This window comes from Bubalus kerabau, chromosome 1 (genome assembly GCF_029407905.1).
Source record: "Bubalus kerabau isolate K-KA32 ecotype Philippines breed swamp buffalo chromosome 1, PCC_UOA_SB_1v2, whole genome shotgun sequence".
Lineage (NCBI taxonomy): Eukaryota > Metazoa > Chordata > Mammalia > Artiodactyla > Bovidae > Bubalus > Bubalus kerabau.
Window position 1 is genome coordinate 239043083 of NC_073624.1, and position 24529 is coordinate 239067611.

Sequence of the window (24529 nt, forward strand, 5' to 3'; positions counted from 1 at the left end):
CATAGAGCTGATGATTTCAGGCACATGTATTGACTGGGGGGCTTGCTTCCCTGGTAGCTCAGCTGGTAAAGAATCTGCCTGCAAGGCAGGAGACCCTAGTTTGATTCCTGGGTTGGGAAGATGCCTGGGGAAGGGATAGGCTACCCACTCCAGTATTCATGGGCTTCCCTGGTGGCTCAGATGGTAAAGAATCTGCCTACAATGTGGGAGACCTGGGCTTGATCCCTGGGTCAGGAAGATCCCCTAGAGGAGTACATGGCAACCCACTTCAATATTCTTGCCTGGAGAATCCCTATGGACAGAGGAGCCTAGTGGGCTACAGTCCATGGGGCCGCAAAGAGTTGGACAATGACTGAGAGACTAAGCACACACACACACATAATGGTTGGGAGCCAGTCAGTGCTATGTTTTGCAGTTTTGAGTTTGGCAACTACATGCACGAATCTTTCTCACTTACCTAATGATTGAAGCTTCTATTTTTACATTAACCTCTTCAGGAAACCCACAATCACCTTTCATTAGGAATCTACAGACTGTGAGCTCCTTGAAGATAGAGGCATCTTCAGCTCTTCTGTTGTCCTGACAACAGTACTTACACATGACAGGCAGTGAGTAAATATTTATTTAGTAAAATAATCAGTTACGAATCCTCATCTTTTATTTTTTTCTTCACCCTGAGAGAGCCAAGCAACCACCTTCACTAAATGCTTTCCCCCCCTCAAACATATTTCCCTGAAAGCCAAATTTAGTGAATCTGAGAGTCGAGATTGATCATAACACATTATTCCTAACTCAATTTTCATAGAGTATGTGAGGTGATTTTCACTAGCTGCACTCTGATTTTTTTTTCTTTTTTTGAGGGATTTGGCATAGATAAGTGTTTATTTTTCTGGCTAACGTACACAGTCCTTTGGCATTTGCCATGGGAAAGACCCTACCTAATCTTTATGGTACAAGGAATCATTTGTTCAGGTGGAACTCACTTAAATGTTCTCTGGGTTTCCTAAACCTTGCATTTAAGCTTCTGTGATGACTTTGTCCTCACTTCCTTCTCTGTGAACCTTTCTTTATCCATGTTTCTTGAGGTGGACTTGAAGAGTGTGTCAGATTGAATGTTGTCAGCTGCAAGGAAAAAGAAAACCAATGAAATGTGCTGTAAACAATCGGGCATTTTTTGTGATGTCAAATAATAAAAAGTTTGAAGACAGGAAAGTTAAAGAGTTGGTTCATTTGGAGGCTCAACCAAGTGAAATCCTCAGTCACTTCCATCTTTCTGCTTTGCCATCCTTGGCATATTTGTTTGTTGGGTTGACATCTTTTTTGTGATCCCAATAAGGTTGCAATAGTTCCCGACATCACCTTCTCACCAGCCATGCTGAGGGGGGAAAATGGACGTCTGTCATCTTGTACATTTGATTTCAGGAGCCAAAAAAAATCCTTTCTCCGAAATCCCTCTACAGATCACCCCTTAGTCTTATTGGCTTGAACTGGGTCACATGCCCATTCTTAAACTAATCATTGGAAGAGAATTGGAATTGCCACCACTAGCTTAGATTAGTTGGAGAGGAGCCTGTTTTCTTTGAAGTATAAAATTAGAGTTATGCCCTTAAGGGAGAAGGGAGAAAAGGGCTCTCACAAATAGTAAAGGGGAGATGATTCCAGTCTCTCTAGGAAAGCTTTGACTTCAAAAATGGAAGTGGTGATTATTCAGCTGGAAACCTCTCTGGGAAGCTAGCTCCCAGTGGGATCCCCAAACCTTATCCCTCCATAGTAGCTTCTCTGCCTTGGACTCAGTGATATTGTGCTGTGGTTTGGAGGTTGACTTATCTCACCAGTATATTAACTCTCTGAGCCTCAGGATTTCACAGTGGGCCATTATAAGATATTTTTTGACCAAACTTTATTAAATATTCAAAAAGAATACTTAATATTTAAAATTTCAAAAAGAAACAGAAATTCAGAAGTTGGAGATGAAAGAGTCCTGCCTTTTGCCTAGGTTAATATCAGTTCTAAGAGGTGCCATTGTTTGTTCTTCGAGACCTTACACTGGCAAATGAAAAAAATATACAGCTGTAACATGTTTAAAGGAAGAAGTGAACAATGTCTTTGTAATTAAAGCTACAGCCTGGGACCTTCTGAGTGATGTTTCTCTGGGTTCACTAATCCCACAAGTGTGCAAGTCATCCAGGACCAGCCTATAGACATTGGGGATACCTATTGCTGAACCAGAGGGGATCTTTTCCTGGATGTGGCATAATGGCTATTCAACTTCAAAGCACCAGACAATGATGATTTTTTCCAGGAAATTGCATCCACTTTTTTTTTTTTAAATAAAACATATTACTGTTGTTATAAATCAGTGAACATGGTTCATAATAGCAGTAATGCCCTTGAAACCTGTTAATCCTGCCATTAGAGAATGGTATGTCAGAGCATTTGCTGCCCTTGGCTTCACCTTGGGCTATTAACTAACAAATCAGTTATTAGCTGGTGGTAATGACCAATTTTCAAGAGATGATTGCTTAAATATTGCCCACCTTGAAAAGAGAATTATTACTCAACTGAGAACTGAACACTTATTTTCAACTCAGTAGAGCTAATGATCTTATCTCACCCTGTAGTATCTCCATCTCCCAACCCGCCGCCTGCCTCGCTCCCCACACTGACCCCCTAGCCTCATCTATGGCTATGAGGTGTGTAGAGATCACATGGTTACATAACTGCTTCCCTCTGGGCCTCAGTGACTTGAATCCAGGAAAAGTTCCATATTTAATATTTATTCACCAAGCAGCAGTGGATGAAGACAGATGGTAATGAAATCAGTCTTGCTGAAAGTGACCACAATGATAATAGATTCTTTATGATGTCCAGGAATTCTGGACTCTCAGTCTCTGCTTAAATGCATGTTGGCGCCAACTCTGTCGTCTTAAGCTTTAGTGTTCTTGTCATCCTCCTGACCTCTCCTTAGACCAGAGCAGGCAGGCTGTGCTAAAGGCATCAATCTGTCTTTCTCCTCATATAAATGCTTTAAACACCTATAGCCACAAATGACTCACCAGCAGAGATTTTTCCAAAGATGAGAAATGAGAAGATAAAGTAAAGGAGCCCCTTCAGAGTTGGTGCAGCAGCTGCTTTTGCTAGAACTCGTGTCTGGGCTGGTTTTGCCTGTAGTGCCCTTTGCCTGAAGCTAGTTCTTCTGAACACTCAGGTAACCTAGCTGGGCTTGTTGAGGATTTCAGAATTATTGCAAACTGGGAGAGAGATTGGGGCAAGGAGGATAAAGGGGGAAAAGAAGATATGTAAAACAAAGCTATATTGGGAAAGAATCAGTGCTTCTGTCAAATGAGTAAACCCAGATTGCTGATTGTACTGGAGATACCAATATCCTGGGTCAGGCAAAGCTTTTTAAAGCAATCTGGCAGCCCTTTTAGTAGTAAGAAGTAAATCATTCTGACATCCCTTGCTATTCAAAGCATTAATCATGTTGAATTCCTTTGTTATTCTGGGGTCTGGATCAAGTATACTTCCATAGGAATTCCATTGTAATCTAGTATTAATTAATCTCTGTTTTGTGGTGCCAAAAACCTTTCTCTGCATTTGTTTGCTTGTACATCAGTTATTAGCTTTTTTAGTACCTAACTCTAGCTGTGGAACCGTTACTCCCCCCACCCCTGCCCCACTCTCTCATGTTCTTTTTCATCTCAATCTTGGAAATTGTCATTTTCCTTGGGTACTGAAGTGTTTTGAGAGGTGGGAGGTGAGGAGGATGAAAGGGCTGATTGCAGTTTCTTTAAGCCAATAAAAACTGAGGCTCAAACTCTAGCCCTGACACTTACTAGCTGTATTATGCTTTTTTTTTTTAAGATTTATTTATTTTAAGGCTTCACTGGCTCTTTGTTGCTGCTCATGAGCTTTCTCAATATGCTGCGAGCAGGGGCTCTTCTTCATTGTGGTGCATAGGCTTCTCATTACAGGGGTTTCTCTAGTTGTGGAGCTGGGCTCTAGGGCTCTGACTCAGTGGTGCTTACACATGGACTTAGTTGTCATCTGCTATGTGGGATCTCCCTGGACCAGGGATCAAATCCGTGTCCCCTGCATTGGCAGGTATGTATTCTTAACCACTAGACCACCAAGAAAGCCCAGCTCTATTGCTTTTGAGCACATTAAATAACCAGTGGACATAAAAATCCTTATTTTCCAGGATTTTTGTGAAAATTAAACAACAACCAATTCTCTCTCCAGTGATGACAAAGGCAGCTCAGGGAGGGGACAGATCCTCTAAACCCATGATGGGATTGTCTTCAGTCAGTGACAATGCAGCAAGAGTGTTTCTTCCGGGATGTAGGATGTTGGGGTAGATCATTGCTAGTGTCAGTTCTAATTTGAGAATTTGGAGTGTCTGCATAGAAACCATGTGTTACTGTCTCCAGGAAACACCTGCCTGCCTCTTGGCCCTTCCCAGAATATGCCTAAGCAACAATGGAGAGTCAGAGGCTGAGATTCTTGGCTTTCCAGTGGTAAATAATGAATGTTGCCCCAGCTGCTAGCAGACTCTGAAACCTGTTTTGAGATGCAGAAGGAGAGAAAAAAATATCCAATATGCAATTTATCTGGCCCATCATCTTTAAATAGCTCTCTTCAGATTTCAAAAGGGGTAACTCTATCCTCTTTCCTGTCTGGCTTTCTGCATCCTGCTGCAAAACAGGACTACTGGCCCTAGATTTTGACCTGGTATTAAAAAGCAGTATATTTTTATGACCTGGTAACAGTCACATTTCTACACCATAAAATATTAAAGCAGGCATGACAGTGTCTTTAAGATCTTTGAGGCAGGTGCTATCAAAATGTGCCCCTTTATTATTTATTTATTTGACTCTTTCTGTATAGTGAAACTTAAATGCTTCTCAAGCCAAATAATTAAATTCCATTATGGAAAGTGGGGATTATTGGTGAAATGAGCTCACTCTGGCTATTAGACCCTTGAGTCCCAAGGGGAACACCATGGAGGGGAGTATAAAATCTGGCTTATGCTTATATTTAAGATAGGCAGTATGACCTATATTGGGCCCATAAGAGTGATGCTACATGAGAAAATAAACAGGGAGGGAGCTGTTAGAGATCCTGCTCTTCTAGCCAGCATCCTCTTAGAGCAGGGATCTGCTGTGGCCCTTGGACCAAACGCTACCTCTTTTTTATATTCTATGGGCTGAAAATGGTTTTTGCATTTGTAAATTGGTTGAAAAAAAATCAAAATAAGAATATTTTGTGGCATGGAAAATTATATGAAATTAAAATCTTATTGTCCATAAAATTTTGGGGGAGGACACAGCTATGCCCATTTGCTTCCATATCATTTCTTGCAATTTTTGCTTTCTACATACAAATTGAGTGGTTGCAACAGACACTGTAGCTGCAAAGCTGAAAATACTCTCTGGCCATTTGAAGGAAAAGTATATAGACTCCTGTCCTGGAGGAATTTGGACTTGGACTCTGAAAAGGATAAAATTGCTGGTACAAGAGTTCAAAGTCCTTTATACTGTTAGCACATTTGGATATTGACTTTTGATGTTCATTAACATATTTTCTGAAATGGACAGATAAGCAAGTTAAGGGAAGAAGATAGGGATTTAAAAAGTAGTTTTTGGATCCCATAACAGTATTCCCTAAAAGCAGCTCCCAGGGTGGCATACTAGGTGACATCCTTTCCCTCCCTTTCCAGTGCTTCCTTATGTCTTCTGCTTATCATTTCCAGTGCTGCAGCCTGATCAAAGCCATGACCATCCTCCTTGGTCTTTGACCCCTTAAATGGTCTATTTCCATACTTATTCAATAACAGTTCACTCTCCACATAACACCTGTAGTGATTTTTAAAAGACAAAAATCAGATTATTTAACTTCTTTCAGGTTTTTGTATGAATATTCCTTCCTTAATTCAAGTCTCTATTCCAGTGATAATCTCTGAGAAAGGCTTTCCTTATCTGTTCTTTCTAGAGTAGTCTCCAACTCCACTATCATTTATTTTATTACCCCTTTTATTACTCTCTTAGCATTTGTCACTGTCTTACATTATCTGGATTGGCTTACTGAATTATGTGTGGTTTCTCCCATCAGAATTGAAGCTTCATGAGGGTAGGTATGTTGACTATCTTATTCATTAGAGTATTTCTAATACTCATACATTTTCCACATAAGTACTCAAGAAAAGTTTCTTGTGTGAATAAATGGGTTGGTCCTTTTGGTAGAAGCTCCATGAAGCATTGGTATCACACCCTGCTTGTTTGCTTCTCCAGGGGCATGACGATTTTCTTAATTTTTTCTTCATCTCTTGCCTATCAGTATATCAGGAGGCAACATATTGACTAGAGAATTGCACCGAGGGTCAACTTATGAGTTTTCCTGTGGTTTGTACCTTAGATCACCTGAACAATCTGATTTCTTTCTGGATCCTTTTCATCATCAGGGACATTATGAAGGTGGTTGGAATGTCCAGATGTTGATATTAGCTTTATCATTAAGAGCTTGGGCCATGGAGTTAGACTGACTAGGCTTAAATCCTTAATTTCTTTGTGACTTTGGACCAGTCATTCAAGCTGTCAGTGCCTCAGTGTCCTCATCTCTGAAGGAGTCTTAATAAAAGTGCTGACATTATAGTTTGTTGTAAAGTTCAAATGACTCTGTAAATATAATACAGGTGCTGAGCATGGTGCCTGCCATATGGCAAATACTTAATAAATGTCATTATTGCCATTATTATTGTCAGCTGAAGATTTCCTACTTAATTATCCTTTCATTTATTTAACAAAAAATTTTAAGAAGAATTGTTTGCTGGACTTTGCTAGATTCTGAAGATAAATGGTTAAAACAGACATGTCCCATCCTCAAGAAGACAAAAACAAAAACTTACTCAAATTTTTGTTTTTTTTAGTGTCCGGTTCTGGGATAGTATCTAGAGCTTGAGTGATGCAAGACACATGCATACTTTTTTACTTTGAGTCACTGCCCTAGACTGAGTGCATGTGTCCCCCACAAATTCATATGTTGAAATCTAGTCCCCAGTGTGATGGTAGTTGAAGGTGGGACTCTAGGAGATGATTAGGTTTTAAGAGTGGAATCTTCATGAATGGTATTAATGCCCTTATAAAAGAGACCACAGAGAGCCTTGTGAGGACACAGAGAGAAGACAACTGTCTATGAACTAGGAAGTGGGCTCTTGCTGCTGCTGTTGCTGCTGCTAAGTTGCTTCAGTCATGTCTGACTCTGTGCGACCGCACAGACGGAAGCCCACCAGGCTCCCCCGTCCCTGGGATTCTCCAGGCAAGAACACTGGAGTGGGTTGCCATTTCCTCCTCCAAAGCATGAAAGGGAAAAGTGAAACTGAAGTCGCTCAGTCATGTCCGACTCTTAGCGACCCCATGGACTGCAGCCTACCAGGCTCCTCCGTCCATTGGATTTTCCAGACAAGAGTACTGGAGTGGGTTGCCATTGCCTTCTCCGAAGTGGGCTCTTACCAGACACCAAATCTGTGGCATTTTGGTCTTGGACTTCCCAGCTTCTCTAACTGTGAAAAGCAAATATTTGTTGTTTAGGCTACCCAGTCTGTGGTATTTTTGTTATAGCAGGCTGATTGAACCCAGATAGGCACTTACTGTTTGGGCAGGTCAGATCAATACAGGTGGGGTCAGTCTTTGGCATCAGTGGGTAGTACTGACCACAGGTTATACAGGAGAGAGTGTGAATATTACAGAGGAATTAGGATCTAAGCAGAGTCTTAAAGCTTTGGATAGGTGGAGGAAGAGCAAAGGACATTTCTAGAAGCAATAATGATATGACAGTGGTAAGGAAGAGTCTCTTAGACCTTGAAACAAAGTAGTCTACCAGAAGGGTGAGAGAAAACATAACAGACTCTCAGTAAAAATTGCTCTGATTTCATCTTAAAATAGCATCATTGCTTCCTCATCATGTTGACATAATTCCTCTTGTTGATTCATTGAAGCAATTTTCTCATATGTCATACAGCTATGTATGGAATTTTATTTTTTGTCTTCAACATTAGCTTCAAATTATTTTAGAACATTTTTTATTTGGAAAACAGTTTATAATTATTTTTGTGAAAGCTTCCAAATATACACGTTGACCAGGACAGTTAGCCTCATTTTATAGATGTATCAAAGGTGAAGTGACAAAAAGACAAAGATTCTCACACATGAAGAATGACTTGAGAAGGATGAGAAACAAAGACCCCCCCACAGAGTTGGGTAATGACAAACACTGGGGCATGACATTAGGCTGCTAAGGCTTCGCACCTGGCTTTAAACTTTACTATGAGCTCAAGGCAACTTAATGAACCTATCTGAGTCTCAGTTACATCATATGAAAAGTGAAGATGAAAATACTCATCAAGGACCCTATGGAAATCAAATCAAATGGTATTTACAAAGTGCTTGGCATCGGTTAACTGCTTGATACCTGGTAGTTGTAAATGTTATCACTGAGTTTCTTGGTTGCCTTTTGATAGCCATGAGTCTCCCTCAATGGACACATTTTTATTTCACCTAATTTCTGAGTGCAAGAATTGTTAAATTGTGAAATAATAGAATCAACACTTGAGCAAGAAGGAAACTTGATTTCCCAAACATTAGTGTTCTCACAGAAAATTCTAGATATCTGGACCAGAAGAGTCTTATGGTCAAGCAAATGACAGAGTTTAGCAGTTAAGTTTTTAAAGGCAGGGTTTTTAGTTTGTTAATGTGGACTTCCAAGAGGAAACTGCAGTGCTCTCTAAACTTTGTGTCTGCAGAACCCTTTGCCACAAACACCTATCAATAGCTCATTAAATTCTAGTGTTTCTTGCAGTAGACTTTGGAAAGTCCTAATCTGGTCAACTGCAGATGGTGACTGCAAACATGAAATTAAAAGAAGCTTGCTCCTTGGAAGAAAAGCTATGACCAACCTATATAGTATATTCAAAAGCAGAGACATTACTTTGCCAGCAAAGGTCCATCTAGTCAAAGCTATGGTTTTCCCAGTAGTCATGTATGGATGTGAGAGGGGGGCTATAAAGAAAGCTGAGCGCCGAAGAATTGATGCTTTTGAACTGTGGTGTTGGAGAAGACTCTTGAGAGTCCCTTGGACTGCAAGGAGATCCAACCAGTCAATCCAAAAGGAAATTAGTCCTGAATATTCATTGGAAGGACTGATGCTAAAGCTGAAACTCTAATACTTTGGCTACATGATGCGAAGAACTGACTCATTGGAAAAGACCCTGATGCTGGGAAAGATCAAAGGCAGGAGAAGGGGACGACAGAAGGTGAGATGGTTGGATGGCATCACCGACTCGATGGACATGAGTTTGAGTAAGCTCCGGGAGTTCGTAATGGACAGGGAAGCCTGGTGTGCTGCAGTCCATGGGGTCTCAAAAGAGTTGGACATGACTGAGTGATTGAACTGAATCTGGTCAGCCCTCATTTTACCAAAGATAAAGCTGAGATGATGGGAGGGAAAATGGCTTGTCCAGAGTCACAGTGAGGTTGCTGGGGCCGAACTAGACCCCCATTTTCATCTAGTGCCCTTCCTTCTGGTCTTTTCTCCCTCCTTTGCACTGCTCAGTAGCTGTTTCCCCAGATGTACAAATGCTATCGGGATAGCACCTTGTTCTTCTACCTCCCTCCCTTATTGAGTCTTCTCCTTTGGCTCCCAGTGTTTTTGACTTCAACCCTGCCCCCTCATACAGCCCTACTTCCTTTTACCCAGTAGTATCCTGTCACTTAACTTTCTTGTCATCTGCACCCTCCCTCCTGGATCCTGTTCTCTTCTAAGGTAGCCATTTTTCCCTAAACCACTGAAGGCTGAGAAAAGCTTCATGCATGTAGCAGATGCTGTCATGCTCTGTCAGATCCCCTTAGACCCTTTTCATGTACCTTCCTCTGGTGCTTTTTCTTTTATGACCTGTCCTTGTGATTTTGTGTCTCTGAGGGCCACTCTTGTTCTATAGGGGTGGCTTCACTCAAATTCTCAGAGTGGTAGAAGTACCTGGGGTTTATTTGCCCAGGGCTGCTTTTGGCCAATAGCTGATTTGTGTGGGAGTGTGAAAGCCCAACTTTCTTATCTCAAATTGAGACAAATTTTGAGGTATGTGACTTACATTCCAGGATTCCCTGTGGGATCGGGATGAATCTACTCTTCATTCGGATTTGCCAGAAAGCAAACCTTGGCATAGCTTCTCCGTCTCCCCACCCTGCTTTTCTCTTGTTGATCTCTGCTGGGAGCATTTCTTTAACAAATCACTTGCCTGTGAGCCCTCCTCCCAAGATCTGAGTCTAAGGAATCTCACCTATCACACTATGTTTCCACATCTTAGAGAGATACATACACATTTGATATGAAGGGAGGATATAATGGAAATATCAGCCACTGTGATAAAGCCAGAGTTTAATACATTTTTGGGGTGAATAGGTAGAATGGAGGATAAGTCAGGAGGACTTTAATGAGCCCTGCAAACTGAGCCATAAGGGTGACTTACATTTTGTTGTGTTAGACTTATTCTTAGTAACAGAAGGGGAAGACAAAGCTAGGAATGTCCTTATTTGGGCAAATATATGTAAGCATATATTTGGTTTTATGGATTGAAGCAGGGGTCATGGAGGGAAAATGGATGCTTTTTATTTTGCATTTAGGAAGTTCTATTTCAGGATTGGTTCTCAGATGTGCTAAGTTCTGTAGCCATCACCAACACGCCACCAATTCTTCTTTATCCTGCACATGCTGGCAGTGTATTTAAAATCACCATGACCAAATGACATGGTTTTTATCCTCCAGCAGATGGTTCAATTAGACAAGATTCTGAAAAAGCCAATTGGAACATTTTTTTGGTCCCATCTATTCAAGTCAGCCAACTCTTCTAAGCTGAGTGGCGATTCTGAGAGCAGCAAATTTACCCAGCTCTAAGGCATTGGGGTTATTACTTTTTGATGGGCTCCTGGAAGCATGGAGTAGGTCGCCAATATGGTTTATATGTTGAACAATGCCAACACCAGAAGAAAATGGAAAGGAGAGCTTTCTTTTTCTTGGACTATTTGGAATGAACATGTTAAGGAGCTGTGATGAAAGAACCCATTTTTTGTTCTTCTGCCATGACACACTCAAAGTCAATGCAATCATGCTGATTTCAATCCTCTAGTATCTTGGTGCTACCTGGATCCCCTTACTTGAAAGATATAGGGAATCATTATTCCATATTTCTTCTCTCAAGCTTAACATATTAATATGGCAGATTGATAATGCTAGAAGGAGGGATGCTTGAACACACAGACAGACTTCTTCTGAGTGCTCCAACTCTTTTTCAGAGTGAATCTCAGTGCATTGGTACCAAGTCACAGGATTTAAAATGTGAAAGGCATCATCTACTTCAATCTCCTTTTTCCTCGAGGAAAACTAAGTTTTAAATAGATAACAAAATCTGACTCAAGGGAAGTGTGTTGGGCCCATAAACTAGAGACTGTTTGAATGAAACAGTTTTCTATGGCAATCACTTATTTTAAGAAAGCAGCTTAATGGTGATGGGAGAAATTAGAAGAATCTGTATTGTGTAGTCAGTAGACCTGGATTCAGATCTTGAGTTCACTACTAGATGTAACTTGGATAAAAATGCTTAAAATCCCTGAGTTTTAATTTCTTTACTCTTAAAAACAGAACAGAAATAGTTTCTTGGCAGGGGAATTAAACTGAAAAAATCTTTAGAATGTGTTTAGTCCAGAGTTGGCCTGTAGCAAGAGCTACACAAATATTCTCATGCCTTTCTTTTCCTCCCAAGACACAGAGCTGATGCTTGGCAAATATGGCTTTTCAGTTCTTCTGACTTTTGGTTTGTTATTCCTTCTACCCTACCTTCATTCATCCCTTGACTCTTACTTAGTCTGACAATTTTCTTCTTGTGACTGGGTTGGTGAATAGCTTTGTCTAATTGAACATTTTAGAAAATTAGCAATTGTAAGATGGGAAGTAAAAATAAGACTTGCAGAATGGAAGGGTTTATTCTAAATACAGAGTGGCAAGCATGGCTGATAATGGAGGAAGTGATATTGATTGATTAATTCATGAACTCAGTAAATATTTATTGAGCACATGCAATGGTTTATAACTCAGAGGTGAGGGAAGCAGAATAGGTGGTCTCTGTGCTCACCAAGTCACTCAGGGCAGGGTCTTGGAGAATTTGTTCATTAAGGAGATCCTGACTGATCTTTACTCCCTTTGAGCTTGTGAAAGACACAGCAGAATATAGATTGAATAAAAGGACTCCATAGTATGCACAGCTTGTGATCAGAATGTGGAACTCACAGGAGAGAGCAAAAGCAGAAAATGTGGCTTTTAAAAATATTTAGGAAAAAACCGATGAGAGTTGAATAACTTGCTGTAAAGGGAAAGAAGGACATTTTGGAGATATTCCAACCTTAGAGATTGATGCAGATAAGACAGAACGGTCTCCATACCTCATTCTTTTAGCAATAAAATACAGTTATTAATATGATAGCTTCCAGCAATGAGCATTTATTAAGCACCAGGCATTGTGCTGTGTGTTTTAAATGTGTTATCTCACATAACCTTTGTAGAATGTGCTAGCAGGTTATAATATTATTCTTGTTTTTATAGATAAGGGATTTGAGATACTAGAAAAGTTTGATGAAGTGACTCAGGGTCCGATTCATGGTTCAGATTCAGGCAGTCTGCACACTTGAGCAATTACTGAATATCTCTGCAGTTCCATCTCCTTGTCTGTAAAATGTCCCTATCCCAGGGTTCTGCTGACAATTAAGTGAGATAACATTAATGCAAGTGTGTGATTCATCTAACAAACAGATAGGTGACCAGCTTTCTTAGTTTTATTGGGATTTTCCCATTTTTAGCACTGAAAGTCTGCTTCCTTGGCAGTCTCTCAGTTCCAGGCAAATCTAGACAGCCTCCATTAAAGTATCATTCTAACCTGAAGACTATTTGGACAGGACAGAGAAGCCTGATGGGCTACAGTCCATGGGGTTGCAAAAAGTTGGACACGACTTAGCTTCTGAACAGGCATGCTTACTAATAGATTGGGGGAACAGGAAGCAGCTCAAGTAGGCAAATGAATTTTCAGCTGATGTTCTAAGCCTCTGTCAACTCGTGGGCTGAAAGACTTCAGGGAAAGTCTTGCTGATAAAGCCTATGAGAAAAGTGGGGGAGTTAGAGCAGGGTTTGAGAAACAGGATGCTTGTCAAGTCATGGTGCTAATGCTTCTAATCTGTTAGCCTCCCATGCACAGCCTGTCAAGTGTTTAGAGCCCAGGTGTAAGTTACTGATTACAAAGATTAGAGGGGGTAGTTATGGGGGGGAATTCAGGTGGCAAATTCTGCTAACTTTGGCATCTGTAGGTACAGACTTCTCCCTTCACCCATTCATAGAACATGGATCTTGAATTTGAATTTGATTTTGCCATTGACTAATTATGTGATATTGGACAAGCTATTTCATCTTTTTAATCTTTAATTACAGCATCCATAAAATGGAAATGGTGATAATCCTAACCTCCTGTGATATGGTTAGAATAGAATAAGACATTATGCCTGACATGAAAGAAATACTCAGTGATTGTTAGTTATTGCTATTGTTACTACTCTTCCTATTTATACTATTCTTATTAATTGTTCTATTAGGGTAGGGTTGTCAGACTTTGCATATAAAAACTTAGGATGCCCAGTTAAATCTGAATTTCAGATAGCAACAAATAATTCTCAGGACATACTTATACTAAAAAATTCATTGTCTGAAATTCAAATTTAATTGAACATTCTTAATTTTATCTGGAAACCCTGTATTATAGTAAACAACAACCCTGGTGTTCTCAGGCCTGAGGGATTTCCCAGGACATAATAATATAACTTTCAATCTAAAATTGGGACCTAGGTGTGATTAGTCATCCCATTAAGAGAGCAATCTGGCTGCTTTTTAGAAGGTCATATTTGAAACTCAAATGGTGGTTACAACCTCTCTTCCTTTAAAACACACACACATCCACATGAATGCAATGTTTTATATATATTTTCAGGAATTTCTTGTGTGTTTGAACCCTATTCCTGAATTCCTGGTTAAGAATACAGGCTCTGAAAAATCATTCAGGCTACAAAGTTCTTTCCTTATTCTTTTGGCAAAAATTGTGAAGATCTTTTGAGGAGACTCAGGAAATAGGTATTGAGGGAGCCGTGGCCCTCTAGTCACTCTGAAAATGAATTTTTGGTACACTAGAACATTGATCAATAGAATAACAACTAGTACACATGTGTATATAGCAAAAAAACTGAGGTGGTCTCTCTGTTGAGATTCATCCACTTAGTTAATCCAAGACTTTAGTCTAAATCCACGTTGAGGTCACACTGATGTATTTTGATGGCCCATATTGATTGAGTTGATTCAAATTACTTCTTTACTGTTTCATTGTAGGGATGAAGCAGGTTATGGTCCCATCAGAATTGGGAGGTATCATACAGAAGATTTGGGATTCCCTGGTAAAGTGTCTGTCTGGAATGCAGGAGACCCTGGTTCGATCCCCAGGTTGGAAGATCCCCTGGAGAAGGAAATGGCAACCCACTCCAGTACTCTTGCCTAGAAAATTCCATGGATGGAGGAGCCTGGTGGGCTGCAGTCCATGGGGTCACAAAGAGTCGGACACGACTGAGCGACTTCGTTTTCGCCTTTGCTTTATATAGAAGATATGAAAGAGGCATATGCTCACCTGGCTGTTGATCCTTTTTCTTCGTAGCACTTGTGAGTTTTTTACTCTTTTAGAAAATATAGTGAAATATGCACATAAATGGCTGACTATAGCAAGACGGACAGTATAAAGAGTGATGATAAATAACCAACCACATACACACCATCCAGCCTAAGAAGTAGACATCATCAATCTTTGATGACTCCTGTGTGTCCTTCATTTTCACTGTTGTACAGTGATCCAGTGGATAAATATATTTCAACCTATTTAATCCATGATACTTTTGAGGGGGCATTTGGGTTGTTTCAAGTTTTGTTTTTATTTTTGTTATAGACAATGCTGTCAACATTTTCACACATGTCTTCCTAGTACACAAAGGTAAGTGTTTCTCTACTGTGTACATTTAAGAATGGAACTGTTGGATTGGAGAATAGATGTATTTTCCACTTTATGCTCATTGTTTTCTCAGATGTTTATAGAAGTTGCTGTCCCACCAGCAATGTGTGGGAATTCCGCCCCTGCAATGCTTGCTATTGTCAGCCTTATTAGTTTTTGCCTAAGATGTGAAATCATATCTTATTGAAATTAATACATTGTTTTCTTGTTACTTATAAGACTGAACATCTTGTATGTTTATTGCTATTCATTGTTTCCCTTTATGTGAAATGTCTGTTCATGTCTTTTGCTAATTTTCTATTTTTATTTCTTATATTTGTTGCAAATATCTCTTCCTGGTTGTTTCTTGCCATTGTCTTTGAAGAGTGGTTTGTTATCTTGTCATATGTATAATTGTTTCCCAGGTGGTTCAGTGGTCAAGAATCTGCCTATCAATGCAGGAGACACAGGTTTTGTCCCTGGGTTGGGAAGATCCCCTGGAGAAGGAAATGGCAACCCACTCCAGTATTCTTGCCTGGGAAATCCCATGGATGAAGAGCCTGGCAGGCCACAGTCCATGGGGCTGCAAAGAGTCAGACACAGCTGAGCAACTAACATGTTCATGTTCCCCCCAAAAAAGACAATTTAAGAAAACGAACCATGATAGGGGGAGGATGATATTTGAAATTATAGGGGCAGCTGGGTATTGGGTAGAAAAAGGACTAGGTAAGGGGACACTCAGAACTTTGAAAATATCCCTGTGAACTGTGAATTTTAAAGACTGGCAGAAGTTCTCTAATCTGATATAACAGGAACAGTCCCACAGTTAATTAAAAAATAGTTGAATCAGGGTATCATTAAAAAACACATTTATACATTTTATTTTAACTTAGGACCCATAATATATTCATTGACTTATCATTTGATGTCTGGCCAAGGTCTTTGTTTTCTGGCCAAGTGGCTGCTTTTGGAGTTCCTTGCTTTTCTTGCACCAGGCACTCCAAATGCATCATCTATGAATTCCATTTTTTAAAAAATTGTATCTTATCAACTTAAAAGAAACTTGGAAAGTGATCTCAGCATGGAGTCCTTCCAGAGGTTTATTACCATCCCTGTCTTATAGTGATCTTTTTTCTCAAAAATTGAACCTGATAATAATTTCTCTATAAGAACACCTTTATCAAGCCTATACAAAACATTTAACTGTTTTTAAAAAATTTATTTTTAATTTGAGGATAATTGCTTTACAATGTTGCGTTGGCTTGTGCCAGATAACAACGTGAATCAGCCATAAGTATACATACATTCCCTCCCTCTTAAGCCTCTTCCCTACCCCCACCCCATGCCACCCCTCTAGGTTGTCACAGACTATGGGTTGAGCTCCATATTTTGTACAGTAAAGGAAACTATAAACAAGATGAAAAGACAGCCTGCAGAATGAGAGAAGATAATTGCAAATGAAACAAATGACAAAGAATGAAATCTCCAAAATATATAAGGAGCTCATGCAGCTCAATACCAGAAAAACAAACAACCCAATCAAAAAGTGGGTGGAAGACCTAAACAGATGTTTCTCCAAAGAAGACATGCAGATAGCCAAGAAAAACATGAAAAGATGCTCAACATCATTCATTATTAGAGAAATTGAAATCGAAACTACAATGAGGTATCATCTCACACCATCAGAATGACCATCATCAAAAAATCTACAAACAATAAATGCTGGAGAGGGTGTGGAGAAAAAGGAGCCCGCCTACATTGTTGGTGGGATTGTAAACTGATATAGCCACTATGGAGAACAGTATTGGAGATTCCTTAACGTAGTCTTGATAGAAATGAAAACTGTGTTTTCATACTTACATTTTGTCTGTTTGTTTATATTGAATTAAATCACTTAATTACAATAGCAGCACAACTGCCACAAACAAGGTTGGGCATAACAATGTTTGGTATTAGTTATGAGTTGTAAAAAGGTCATGGGAAGCTTGGATCCATCTAATGGACAGTCAGATAGGGATCATTTAATGTGGTTTCTAATGTAGCTCACTGGAGGGTATGTGCTGTCTTTTTTTCTGAAATGTTCTGAAAAATCCTCATTGTTCATATCTAGCTCTCTATGGGTGGATCATTGGAGGTGACCCAAGGAAGGATTGAACTTCGCTTTGGAGTTTCTTCAGTGGAAAGCAGAGATAGTCCCCTGGACATGGGAGTCAGGGAGAAAGAATTGAGCATTGAAGAAATTACAGGTCTTTTAGCTGTAGAGCGTCCCCCACACTGCAGAATAGGGATTTTGAGGTAATCCTATTTAAGATTTCAAGGGTTTGAGAAGATCCAGATGACATGATAAAGAAATAAATGCATTCCAGGAGCTCAAATGTAAATTCAAAACAAAATTCTCCAATATCTTTTCATAGATATTTGTATATTTTGAGAGTACCAGACAGATTTTAAAAGTGTCTTTCTGCGGGCCATGAATTCTCTCCACAGAAAGATCTGCATATTATGCCACCTTTGCCATCCTCGAAGTCTCTATTTGCCTGGGGCTTAGCCTGGCTGAGAGATTGAGGTGGGAGGAAGGAGGAAGGAAGAAGGAGGCTTTGCCTATATAGGAAGGGGTATCACCTTACTAGGGGCTTCCCAGGTAGTGACAGCTGTAGAAGAACCTGCCTGCCAATTCAGGAAACATAAGACGTGGGTTTGATCGCTCAGTCAGAAAGATCCCCTGGAGAAGGGCATGGCAACCCATTCCAGTAATCTTGTCTGGAGAATCGCCATGGATAGGGGAGCCTGGCAGGCTACAGTCCATAGAATTGCAAAGAATCACCTTCCTGCCTTGGTTTAAGAAACAGTGCCTAGACAGTAATGCTCATCCCTTGTCTTGTTTATGGAGCACCTCACAGCTCATAACTGAACTTTAACTCCAGTCCTGGCTGCTCCACACCATGTCTTAGTTATTCTTGGGGGTAGACTCAATGCTTGTCTTGGCATATTTAAGAACATACAAAAATGCAGATTTGATAAAAATGGTAGTGAAGGAAACCTCTATTCTTTCATAATACTTTTGAATAAATTAGTTTTTTGGATTAGTGGAAAGAGAATACTTGTTTCAAGGGAACATGTGAAAGTTTTTGAGCAGAGGGTATGTTTCCTAAATATTCAGAGTACATAAGAGTACTTGAGAAATTTAGCTTACTTGGAGACCCTGGGCATTAAAGGCAACATGAAACATTGGGTTCCTAATTGGAAGGATTCATTCTAATATACCAAAAAGGAGAGTAGTGGATGAACAAAACCTGGCCTTTCTTCACAGTTTTGTCTGATGTCTCTGGTCCTGATTATTTGGCTCCACTGACTGATCTTGGTTCCTTCCTGTTCTCTGGAATAGCTAACAACTGACCTTTTGAAATTCCTTTCTCATATACCTTGTGTGTATCAGCTTCCATTTTCCTTCAGCACACGGAAGCTCTGGTTCTTCCTCTGTGCATAGTGAGGGGCTGATAAGTATTTATATTCCATTTAGCAGAGGTTGGAGTGGCCATGTGCTGGCACTGTGTCCTACACTTTCTTTAGTGCATATTCAAGGATGAAATCACTGGGCACATGCTGATTTAGCAGGTTTCATTATCTAGGCTCTGAATTCTCAGAAAACCTGGACTGTTTTTCATCAACAGCAATAACTTTTTAAACTAATTAAAAATTGAGATATAATTGACATACACCATTATGTTAGTTTCATGTGTACAACATAATGATTTGATATTTGTATGTATTATGAGAGGATCACAATAAGTCTAGTTAACATCCATCATCATACATAATTATAGATTTTTTTTCTTGTGATGGGAATTTTAAGATCTATTCTCTTCAGTGCAGTTCAGTTCAGTTCAGCCGTTCGGTCATGTCCGACTCTTTGTGACCCCATGAATTGCAGCACACCAGGCCTCCCTGTCCATCACCAACTCCCGGAGTTCACTCAAACTCATGTCCATCGAGTCGGTGATGCCATCCAGCCATCTCATCCTCTATCATCCCCTTCTCCTCCTGCCCCCAATTCCTCCCAGCATCAGAGTATTTTCCAATGAGTCTATTCTCTTAGCAGCTTTCAAAGAAGTTACTCTTTTTAATAGCTAATCCTTAGTTGAGTTTTTACTGTGAACAGATATTGAACTAGATACTTTCTATCCATTATCTCATTGAACTTTCCCAACAAAACTGTGGGATGAGTACTGTTGTTTTGAAGAAATTGAGGCTGCCTAAGGAAAAGCCAACCTAGATAGCATATTCAAAAGCAGAGACATTACCTTGCCAACAAAGGTTCGTCTAGTCAAGGCTATGGTTTTTCCTGTGGTCATGTATGGATGTGAGAGTTGGACTGTGAAGAAGGCTGAGCGCTGAAGAATTGATGCTTTTGAACTGTGGTGTTGGAGAAGACTCTGGAGAGTCCCTTGGACTGCAAGGAGATGCAACCAGTCCATTCTGAAGGAGATCAGCCCTGGGATTTCTTTGGAAGGAATGATACTAAAGCTGAAACTCCAGTACTTTGGCCACCTCATGCGAAGAGTTGACTCACTGGAAAAGACTCTGATGCTGGGAGGGATTGAGGGCAGGAGGAGAAGGGGACGACAGAGGATGACATGGCTGGATGGCATCACTGACTCGATGGAGGTGAGTCTGAGTGAACTTCAGGAGATGGTGATGGACAGGGAGGCCTGGCGAGCTGTGATTCATGGGGTCACCAAGAGTCGGACACGACTGAGCGACTGAACTGAACTGAAGGAAAAACAAAAAAGCTGGTGAGTGACAGAGCATGATTTGAATTTGGTTTCTCTGACTTTAAAGCTGATGCTCTTAAAGGGAAGTGTTACTCGCTCAGTCATGTCTGACTCTTTGCGACCCCATGGACTGTAGCCACCAGGCTCCACTGCCCATGGGCCTTCCAGGTAGGAATACTGGAGTGGGCTGCCATTTTCTTCTCCAGGGATCTTCCCAACCCAGGGACTGAACCCGGGTCTCCAGCATTGCAGATGGATTCTTTACCACCTGAGCCACCAGGGAACTGACCCTGTGGAATTATTGCCTCCTGTACAACCAGAGAGGGCTCCACTTTTCTTCTCAGTTTTATAGAGACCACAGGAGTGTCTTATCACCCCGTTCTTCAGACTGGCCTGAGCTGAACTTTATTGTTAGGTAAAAAACTATCCACTTGGATTCTTCTAGTATGTGAGGAATCTGGAAATTGCTGCTCAATCTCAGGATCACAGTGTTCAGGTCAGAGCAACAGAAACTTCCAAACATCTTGGGGCTAATGGCACTATAAAACCCAAGTATTTGTAGGCCAAGGCTAGGGGAGCTCTAGGAACAGGCCATCTGAGAAACCCAGCCAGATGTATGGGAAAAAAAAAAAAAGAAAAAAACAGGGCAAAACCAAGGGATGAAAGAATTTGGGTGGGTATGTTTGTGACTTTCTGGGACACTCGGAAATTGTAGCAATTCTCAATCTCATATGCTCAAGAACTATCACACTTATCTTTCCTTGAAAACAAAGGTCCCCAACCTTTTTGGCACCAGAGACCAGTTTCATGGAAGACAATTTTTTCCATAGACCGGGGGTTGGGGGGAGGCATGGTTTTGGGTTGATTCAAGCACATTGCATTTATTGTGCCCTGAAGACTCTTGAGAGTCCCTTGGACTGCAAGGAGATCCAACCAGTCCATTCTGAAGGAGATCAGCCCTGGGATTTCTTTGGAAGGAATGATGCTAAAGCTGAGACTCCAGTACTTTGGCCACCTCATGCGAAGGGTTGACTCATTGGAAAAGACTCTGATGCTGGGAGGGATTGGGGGCAGGAGGAGAAGGGGACGACGGAGGATGAGATGGCTGGATGGCATCACTGACTCGATGGACGTGAGTCTGAGTGAACTCCGGGAGTTGGTGCTGGACAGGGAGGCCTGGTGTGCTGCGATTCATGGGGTCACAAAGAGTCGGACACGACTGAGCGACTGATCTGATCTGATCTGATAAATGGCAAACCATTGCAGTATTCTTGCCTGGGAAATCCTATGGGCAGAGGAGCCTGACACAAAAAGTCAGACCCGACTGAAGTGACTTAGCACATATTTCTATTACTATTGAACTTCCCTGGTGGCTCAGATGGTAAAAGCGTCTGCCTACAATGGGGGAGACCCAGGTTCAATCCCTGGATCAGGAAAATCCCCTGGAGAAGGAAATGACAACCCACTCCAGTACTCTTGCCTGGAAAATCCCATGGACGGAGAAGCTTGGTAGGCTACAGTCCATGGGGTCGCAGAGTCGGACATGACTGAGCAACTTCACTTTTACTTTCTTTCACTTTCTATTACTATCAGCTCCACCTCAGATCATCAGGCATAGATCCTAGAGATTGGGGACCCTTATTTGAAAACAACTGAGGTTCTCTCTTCCTGGTGGGTTAGAAATTCAACCTTACTTAGTCCTGGGGACATCTCTTGGGGAGGGTCCTGGGTCATTGGCCCTCAGTGTGCCTTGGTTGCTGAGAATCATGAATCCAGCCCATGTGGTATGATTCTTGCCCTGCTGCTTTTAATCCACAAATGGAACAAGATTATCTTTTTTAAAGCAGAGAACTACACAGCCATTCCATGCTGAAATCTTGCTATTTTTCCAGAACATTACTAATCAGCCCCCTCAGGTCTCTGATGCTCATTGAGAGAATGCAGCTCTTTGTCTTCCTCTTCAACTTTTGAAAATATCTTTAATTTTTAGAGCAATTATTTTTATTTTTGCTTTTATAAGCTGCTGCTGCTGCTGCTAAGTCGCTTCAGTCGTGTCCGACTCTGTGTGACCCCAGAGACGGCAGCCCACCAGGCTCCCCCGTCCCTGGGATTCTCCAGGCAAGAACGCTGGAGTGGGTTGCCATTTCCTTCTCCAATGCATGAAAGTGAAAAGTGAAAGTGAAGTCACTCAGTCATGTCCAACTCCCAGCGACCCCATGGACTGCAGCCTACCAGGTTACTCTGTCCATGGGGTTTTCCAGGCAAGAGTACTGGAGTGGGTTGCCATTGCCTTCAGAGGAATTCCCTTTAATCTCCAACTCTATTTTCTCATCCCTTTAGGACTATCCTGGCATGCCCTCTTTTGAGATTTAGGCCAGGAATTGCAAACTCAAGTGACTGCAGCGGCTAGATAAGAATAGAGGTGAGTGAAATAGCTTGGCAGGTCTGTCTAGAAGGGGCTGCTGCCTAGTTCTGGCTTGCTGTCATCACTCATGTTGCCCTGTGTTGCTGAATCTTGTGATTTTTCAAGAAAATCTAGAAATCTAGACTTTTATGAGCAATCTCTTTCCTGTCAAGTGTTGCCTCAGGCATTTAAAATTATTCTGTGTAGGCCAAAGTGAAATGTCCATGGGCCACCAGGTTGCCATGGCCACTGCAGGCTTTTGAGAACAAAAACCAAGGAAGAAAGGTGTTTTATAGTCACAGACCTTCCCTGGGGCAGGGAAGCACAGACTTTGGTACCTGACTGGATGCAAGGAAAAGGAAGGATGAAAAGATAGAAAGGAAAAGAACATAAATGAATTTCTCAAACGATTGTCCTACTACAAAAAAATGCTGCTTTTCCTCACAGTGTCTGCTTTCCTGAAAAGGAAACTTCTTCGGGTTTTAGGCTTTGTTTTTTTCAAATCAGTTATCTGGGAATTATAACTTAACTTACTTTTGGTTCAGCCTAATCTTAACTTACTTGTGGCACACACAGGTCTGGGTTTTGAGTGATCTTGCTTTGTGAACATAGAGTTTATACTTGTTGGATGGTAAAGCCAATGTTATTTTTACATTGTTGGAGTTAAGGTTTAGTGAAATTCATTTGGTTCATTTCTAGTTTTTGAGGCATATTTTGCTCATTTTAGTTTTTCAAAACCATTTCTAACTCTGGAGAGACATTTCACAAGGCTGTGCCAATGGTTCAAAGGATGAGAAGTGTGAAAGAATTTAGAGTCAGTTTCTTCTGTTCTACGACTGTTAATGAATGAATTTATATTTATGGAGCCCTCTATTAGTACAGATTAATTTGACTGAAAGTAACAAATATCCAGTTCAAACTGGCTTAAGTAGAGAAGGGATTTCCATGGAAGAGTGAAAAATTATTTCTCTCTAGTGGTAATCACATGGCTCAAGGGCACCACTGATGTCATGAAGACTTGATTTCTCTCCATTTCTCAGCTCTGCCTCATGTCTTATTCACTTCATTCCGAGGTTCCCTGCAATGGCCATGGAAGCTCCAGACTCAGATTCTCCTTACTGCTAGCAGACCCAGAGGAAAACATGATGCCTTTTCCCCATCAGTCCCATGAAAATCCTCTCTGGCTCTAATTTGATTACAAGTCAATCTCCACTACAACCCCAAAGCAATTGCTTGATGGAGAAGTCAGCTTTTTGATCGACTAAGCCTGAGTTAATATCAGTCCCACCTCTACCTCCCATCAATGCCAGTTGACTCCTGAAGTGGAATCAGTTTTCCCCAAAGCACAAGGACTGAGACCTGGAGACGGGGCCTCCAGAGCAAGGTTGGGATGCTGTTACTTGAAGAAGAATCTATGGATGTTAGGAAAAATAATATATGTCTATGCTGAGTACTTGGAATAGTAAATATATGCTTTTCATCATCATATTTCCAATACATCATCTTCAGAATTCCTAACAAATATGCCAATGGTGAATAGTGTTAACTTCATGTAATAGAGATATTATTTGGGGAAGTCAAATATAAGGGGGAATGTTGAATATTGTATGTGGAGGACTCTGGTTATATTTGGGAGAATTTAGAGATGAGGTAATAACTCATCAAGTGTCTGTGTCTTTTTTAAACAATGACTCTAAAAGCTCTCTGAAGATGAGATTCACAACTTGTCCTGCTTGGTCTTTTCTCACAGGCCCTGGCTTCATAAAGGTAAGCATATAAGAAATAATGGTTTGAACTATTGAGGAATTGATGACATGAAATAATAGCTACCACTTATGGAATGTTATTTTCTAGGCTGTATAAGACTTGATTTAAAATCCTGACTATGCCAGCAAGTGACTCAATTATCTCAAACATCGTCTATAAGATGGGCTTCCCTGGTGGCTCAGACAGTAAAAAATCTGCTTGCAATGTGGGAGACCTAGGTTCGATCCCTGGGTTGGGAAGATCCCCTGGAGGAGGCATGGCAATCCACTCCAGTATTCTTGCCTGAAGAATCCCCACGGACAGAGGTGCTTGGCGGGCTACAGTCCATGGGGTCACAAAAAGTCGGACACGACTGAATGACTAAGCATAGCATAGCACATCTATAAAATGGGACTAATAGCAATACTTATTCTGGATTCTTTTGAGGCATAAATCTGACATAGAAAGACCTTGGCATGGTTAGCACTCACCAAG